This window comes from Clupea harengus, chromosome 8 (assembly GCF_900700415.2).
Source record: "Clupea harengus chromosome 8, Ch_v2.0.2, whole genome shotgun sequence".
In the NCBI taxonomy this organism is placed as follows: Eukaryota; Metazoa; Chordata; class Actinopteri; order Clupeiformes; family Clupeidae; genus Clupea; species Clupea harengus.
The window spans coordinates 27,214,487-27,221,986 of NC_045159.1; the positions used below are offsets into that span (position 1 = coordinate 27,214,487).

Genomic DNA, 7,500 nt, shown 5'->3' on the forward strand with positions numbered 1-7,500 from the left:
CTGCTCTTCTCTAATGAACATATTTATTTACCACTTAAGTGAATTATTGAATATCTACAGTATATGTATTTCACATGCACCACAGGCTACGAGGTAATACAACAGATGATGCATATAATCTCACCACAGCAAAACAAAATGCTTTTAATACCACATTTCATCAGGAGACAATTGGGTTTCATGCATGTATTTTTTCTCTCTCTTTTTTTCTCCATACATTTGTGAGCTAACTTCTCCTTTTGGCGCCGGCCTTCTGGCTGCACGGCAGATCTGCGCCTTTGCTGTTGCAAATCCTAGTGTCTTTGCTGTGTCCAGATCCTAGATCACAGGCTGGGCTCACATGTGTATCAGGCTACTTGCTATTGTTTGATGAGTAACTAAAGAGATAAATCCTTGCTAAGTTGTCAGCACACTAATTGAATTCTTGTGTTAGAAAGCAAGTACTGTATACATGACTTCTGGTCTCCATTCTCTGAACCAGAGAAAGATCCTTTTTAAAACAGTACATGAACACAACACCCTTTTTAAAACAGTACATGAACACAACACCCTTTTTAAAACAGTACCTGAACACAACACCCTTTTTAAAACAGTACCTGAACACAACACCCTTTTTAAAACAGTACCTGAACACAACACCCTTTTTAAAACAGTACATGAATGCAAAACCCTTTTTAAAACAGTACCTGAACACAACACCCTTTTTAAAACAGTACCTGAAACCCAACACACTTTTTAAAACAGTACATGAACACAACACCCTTTTTAAAACAGTACCTGAACACAACACCCTTTTTAAAACAGTACCTGAACACAACACCCTTTTTAAAACAGTACATGAACACAACATCCTTTTTAAAACAGTACATGAACGCAAAACCCTTTTTAAAACAGTACCTGAACACAACACCCTTTTTAAAACAGTACATGAACGCAAAACCCTTTTTAAAACAGTACCTGAAACCCAACACACTTTTTAAAACAGTACATGAACACAACACCCTTTTTAAAACAGTACCTGAACGCAACACCCTTTTTAAAACAGTACATGAACGCAACACCCTTTTTAAAACAGTACCTGAACGCAACACCCTTTTTAAAACAGTACCTGAACGCAACACCCTTTTTAAAACAGTACCTGAACGCAACACCCTTTTTAAAACAGTACCTGAACGCAACACCCTTTTTAAAACAGTACCTGAACGCAACACCCTTTTTAAAACAGTACCTGAACGCAACACCCTTTTTAAAACAGTACCTGAACGCAACACCCTTTTTAAAACAGTACCTGAACGCAACACCCTTTTTAAAACAGTACCTGAACGCAATGACAAGGCTTCATTTGTCTTTCTCCACCCTCCTTCCTTTGTAATTTTGCTAACCAGCATATCTCATTTCTGTCAAAGAAGACACACCCTTCAGTCTTAAACTGTATTGTGGAGCATAAAGCCCACAGATTGGTTAGATTTGTGTTGTTTCACTACCATTTAACATTCGACTGAAATGTATAATTGGTTGACCCAATAAAGGCCTTCCTTGGGGATAATAAAGGAATTTGTAATTTCATAAAATCCCTTGATAAGGCCTACAAAATGGCAAATACCGCTGTTTCAAAGTGCATTAAGAAGAGTTTGGTGGGATGATATATTTCTCTATTTTTTCCGTTATGGGCCTTTTAAAGTGTTCTGTCAGTTGAAGAAGCACTTGGTTCCCCCTCCCAAAAGGGGAAATGGACAGAGAGAGAGAGAGAGGACAGAGGGGAAAAGGGAGTTTGTGTAAACCTGAGGTCAGCGGAAGAGCACCTATTATAAAGATGAAACACATTGGGGAGGCCATGCAGTGCCTTGTAGAGGTGTACAGAGATGTCATTATCTGTATCTGTGTCTGTATCTGCTTGAACAACAAAATTGCCTGTCTCTATATCTGTATTTGGACAGAAGCTCGGAAGTGGGCATGGTTTATACCAGAAGTCAAGTTAAATCAGGCAAAATGAAATACATATACATACATATATATATATATTTCCACATCCTCATATTTTCATTTCTCATTTTGTTTTTTAACTAAGGTGAGTTTTATGAACTGTCTGTTGATGGGTGTTTCCCATCCCATCCCTCTGCCTGTTGTGGCCTTGCATAGTTTGCAGAAGATGCTAATTGTTTCAGTTGGGTTGATTGTAAAGTGATCCCAGATAGCACTGATTGATTTGTGACGTTTTTGTGCTATTGCTATTGTCTATTGTCTATTGCTAGCTTCACAAATCACTTGTTGATGTCACTTGAACTTTTTGCTCTCTGTTTAAATGACCATGACATACTTGATAGGGTGCTAAGTCAAACTTCCATGAAACCTATGGCTTCATAGAATATTTCAATATTTCGACTAGGTGTATTTAAATGGGGATAATGAACACATACAGGTGAAAAACTACAGGTTCTGAGCTTCATTTTGATGTAAAGGTTGCAGGCTTTTGTCTCGCTGGCTCCCACACATGACGTATTTCTCCTAAATGCGAGAGCCGCTAATTGGTCAGCTCTCGGCCTGCTGTGCACTCACCTGGTGGGGGCAACTACAGAATACAGCCATCGCTTTTCAATAACATGTCACAAATTAGACGACTAGTTAGTGAAATCAAAGTCCTATGTTGTGATGACAAAAAATCAATTTGTAGAAACTAATGGCTGACGCCCAGACATGTCACAATCATCGAGCTGACTCTTTTTTTTTTTGCCTGAATAATCATGAGCAACTTCGGGTAGAAGAAATATTTGTTCCCATTGCATAATTTGTGCATTCCCAAATAAACTATTCAGATTTGCATACATCCCTAGTGTCTTGCTCTTGTCTGTGCTGTATGTGTGTTTATGTGTACATTGCAAGGCCCTCTCTCTCTCTCTCTCTCTCTCTCTCTCTTCTAGTTGGCCTTTCTTACCACCCACTCTTTCCCAAACCTTCCTTTGGTGTGTGTGTGTGTTTGTGTCTGTGTGTGCACGTGCATGTGTGTGTGTGTGTGTGTATGCTTGTGTATGGGTAAGTGGGCTCACTCTGTTTCCCAACGCTTTGCCTGGGCAGATAATGGCAATGATTCGCGTTGCAGGACGAAGGAGGGATTTGTGGAAGAAGATGAAGAGCAGGGAGGAAGAGAGGGAGAAAGAGAGAGGGAGAGAAGGGGTGGGGGGAGAGAGGGAGTGAACGAGCAAGAAAGGAAGAGAGGGAGAGAGAGGTGGGGGGAGCGGGAGAGAGGGGGATGGGGGGACTTAGGGTCTTAGGGGCACCAGGGTGGCGCAGATCCAATTACTAAGCCACACACTGAGGCCTTTGTGCGTCTGTCCCTACTGATAAATGGAGCCCTGAGCCTTGTCTCTGCTCCGACGCAAAACACGGCCACGGCCAGCCAGATAACTCAATGCCGCCACCATCAACACACCCCGTTTGCCGCGCGCACACACACCCTCACACACACCTACGCTCACCCATCCGCACACAGCTGCACATACCTACACGCCCAAGTTGGCAGGAGCCATCTGCCGCCTTTAGAACCCAGTGTGTGTGTGTGTGTTGAAGTGGGCTTCACTGAGCTCCGTTTTTATTTGTGTATTTGTTTGTTGTTTGATTTTCATTCCCACGCAGATTTTGCAGTTTCATTTCTTCTTTTCTCTACAAACGAAGTGTAATTCCATTAAGGATAAATGCTGCTTTCTTGGATGACATTTTTTTTTGCCACACCTTATCTCAGAGGGTTCACCACAAGCTTGCTATGCAGCGTCCTCTACACACACACACACACACACATCCTTTAATGAAAGACATTTAGTGATCCCATAGTGGGAGGACTGGTTTTCGCTCATAGTCCAGTGACCCAAGGGTCAGTGGTGTGGGGAGGCTGTTAACCAGCATGTGATGTAGCTAGGGCTATAGATAACAGGAGGACTCATGAACTCTGAACTACAGTGAAGGGCCTGGTCGATTCGTTTGTGTGTGTATTTTGCGTTTTGTTATTGACAATGACCTTGGTTCACAAGACTGGATATCTTGTGTGAGGTCTTGCACTTGATTGATGTCATTCTTTTTAAAATGGCTTCCAGGAAAGAAACAATGTCTCTAGACTGTTAGATCAGGAGCCATTTAGTAGTCAAGATTCTGGGTCACCGCTGGGATCTCTTCGGAGACTGGTACCCAGAAGGCGGAGGTGGAGAGGGGGTTGAATCAAGGGGGTAAACGAGCGACTGAAATGAATAGCAGTCATGAGAGTGTGAGACGGCCAACTAGCATTAGCCTTCCATTGACTTCCATTCATTTCGGCTTTCTTTTTTTTTTAATTTTTTTTACATCAAATAGCTTTACTTCTGTGAAGTGTTCTGTCCCTTTAAATGACAATTGTCATTTTTGTAGAGAAACACAACACTGTATAACCAGGTCCATGACCTTGTAACTTGCAATGATCACGTAATGTGTTTCCCCCGATTATGCTAACAATGACGTAAACCTGCGAAATCCAGATTCACAGGCAAAAGAAAAAGTATTGTTTGCTCTTGCGAAACCTGACTTTTTGTTGGATTGTGTTTGCCACTATGTTGGAGTTTGGCAACTGAGCCTATGTTGGAGTTTGGCAACTGAGCCTCTTTTTAATTAGCCTACTGACAAGGCTCAGTTGCCAATAGACTATCATTTATGTAAGATAACATTTAGCCTTGAAAATAACTATTTATAAAAGTAATTTTGCTGCCCTTGTCAGGCATAGACGTCATACCATCCCATGGTCAAGTAATTAGAAGTGGTTAAAATGTTGTGTTCCCGTAGTTGTCTAAAGTTGTCGACTAAGTTGATGGAGTCAAACGAAAAATAACATTAAAGCATAGTATCGATTTGATTAATGTTAGATGTTTTATTGTTAGCTGAATAGCTGCTAACTAGCTAGCTTACTATTTCAGCTAACATTAGCCTATCCATGACCTCAACAGCGATCTTGTTAGCTATTATATATTTTGTTAATTATTATCATTTTGCAACATAGCTTATTAACTACATAAGTTAACTCAATATGCTGCTGCACTCGGAAAAAAAAAACATTCAAAGTCAGAAAGTTAGCCAAACGATTTGTTGGGGGGGGCACAGCTAACAAATGAGTACTGTGTATCTCATGGGTGTTTCTTCCCGGTTCCTTCCGTTGCTTTACGTCACCAAAATGAACCTTACGCTGGCAGGAGATAAACGGTCAGCGAGAGGCTCAACAGGAAGTAGTCGCTGATCCAGCTTCACTGCTCTCCATTCAAACCCTGTGGAGTGGCTCCATCCACTCTTTGTTCTGTCTCTGGGTGGCATTGGCTGCATTTATTCACTCAGAGCTTCCCTGCTTAGTTTTTTTTCACTCACGCCACCATTCTAAGTAAAACATCACCCGTTTAAAACCAGCCTTCAAATCTTGTGCTATGGTGGCCTGTTGGGTCAGAGTAAGGTGTTGGGTGTACTGACTTCTTCCATCCATCGGCTGATTTGAGATCTGGTAGCTACTTAAGCTTTATAAGGCAGAATTATGACATGTAAATTATGTCATATTATGTATGCATCAAACGATATGATATTGTGTATTATTATAACATCATGACAAACCAGAGTCAGATAAACCAGACTTCTCTAATGAGTTGCAATATAAATCAGGATAGCAATAATGTGTGTATTATCCTAAACAGAAAGTTATTGAGGAATAATTATGGTGTAGAACTAAGGCAAGTTTCTTTCTTTATTGAAATGTTTTGTATCCTGAGTGTCATCAGAGACATTATAAGGGAGGAGACAAATCACTGATGGGAAAATGAAAGGGGGAAATAGGAGGGAATCTGTAACGCTAAACATGGAAGATTTGTTACTGGAATGTCCTGCCCTTTATTATGAATAGCCAATCACATTGTTGGAAGTGGCATAACTGACATGTCGCCTGCCCTGCACGTTCTGCAACATTTCCACTGTTGTCAAGGTCGCGCCACGAAATGTAGTGCATACACAGTGAGTAAGTCAATCAAAAGAATAAAGTCTTTTTAGCCTTTTTTGAGCGGTTGGGGAAAACAATGTTCACACCGTTTATGTCAGATTTAAAAACACGGATTCACGTAATGTACTTTTAATGTCTGTTTGACCATCCCTATGTGGAGTTATGGATCTCACCCCATTCATTAAGATAGGAGCCTTATCTTGTTTGCCCTGAAATGGCTGTGGCCAAGATGGCCGCCGAGTGGCGAGAATTGCCTATCAGGACTTTTGGTACCGTGCTCTGTTGTGTTACGTGCAAGCACATCATATCCTGTATTGCAGATCTCATTGGCTGATGACATACAGGGTAACTCTTTGTGCAACCTTGCTGAGTAACACTGATAAGAGAAACGGTCTGAACACATTGTTTGCCATCACACATGTCAGATGACATTTATTTCACTGATGGCTTTTGATGTCTATGTTACCCAATAATGTTACCTACAATGTTTGCCCTGTGTAGCCTCTCTCTCCGAGAGTTAGTAAGGGGTTAATATTGGCAGAGACCATACCTGTCAAGTCTCACATTTTTGTATCTGTTATTTCTCACGTCTTACGTATGTGACACCGAATCTCACAGATCTCACTAAATCTCACAGATTTTTCAAACCCAATAGCATGGAATAATAATAGTCCGGTAGACTGCTGTGCGTGATGTGGGTGAGTGATGTGATGTGAGAGACTGCTAGGTGCGCACTGTGCGACTCCCTACGTCTGCGTCACAGTTATACCAGTCGACAATGTTTCAATATTCAGAAGGTCGGCACCTTTGTCACTGAACAACTTCACGTCTCTATGGGGCGAACATAGACCTGTTCACGAAATGCTGTGCAAATGAAATGTAACAGTATGCTTGCTTGTTGTCTTTTTTGCACGTGTGTGTGTGTGTGTGTGTGTGTGTGTGTGTGTGTGTGTGTGGGCATTGGGGGCAGCTCGCAGATTTCCAAATTTCCAAAATTCCTCATCGATTTTAGTCATGTTAACTTGACAGGTGTGATACATTTTGAATAGCTGACCAAACACATCCTCACAGTATAAGTCTTTGTCTAAATTACTTGCATCAACTGTATTAATTACTATTACTCTAGGCATCCTTTGTTAGACAGCAACATTGACCATCAAAACTCCTCAGAAATGTCTTTGGTGAATGATTTGTTTGTTGAAGGGCGTAAAGTCCTGAGGTGGTCTAAAGTAGTGCTGTGTGTAAGTGTGCTGTCCTGCATGCTAGTTCTCTGATAGATGTCTGGTCCCTCCTGAAGCCTGTTGTCCTTCCAGGAGCTTGATAAACTGCCCTCCTCCTCCCCCCCCCCTCCCAATTCCAACACCCCCACACACAACTCTGGCCATCCACTACCATCTCTTAGCAACAGCAACCCTCACCCCGCCGTCGACGCCAGCCCCCCGTGAACCACCAATGTCTCCCAGCAAGCCGCACTGACCATCTCCTGGCAACCGAGCCAGTCGCACTCACGC

The 7,500-nt window shown here is 41.9% G+C and overlaps 1 protein-coding gene across 1 annotated transcript in view; it reads left to right on the forward strand.

Moving 5' to 3' along the window:
• Nucleotides 1–7,500, forward strand: part of LOC122133100 — a 19,716-nt gene that overhangs the window by 10,755 nt on the left and 1,461 nt on the right. The window lies entirely within an intron of this gene.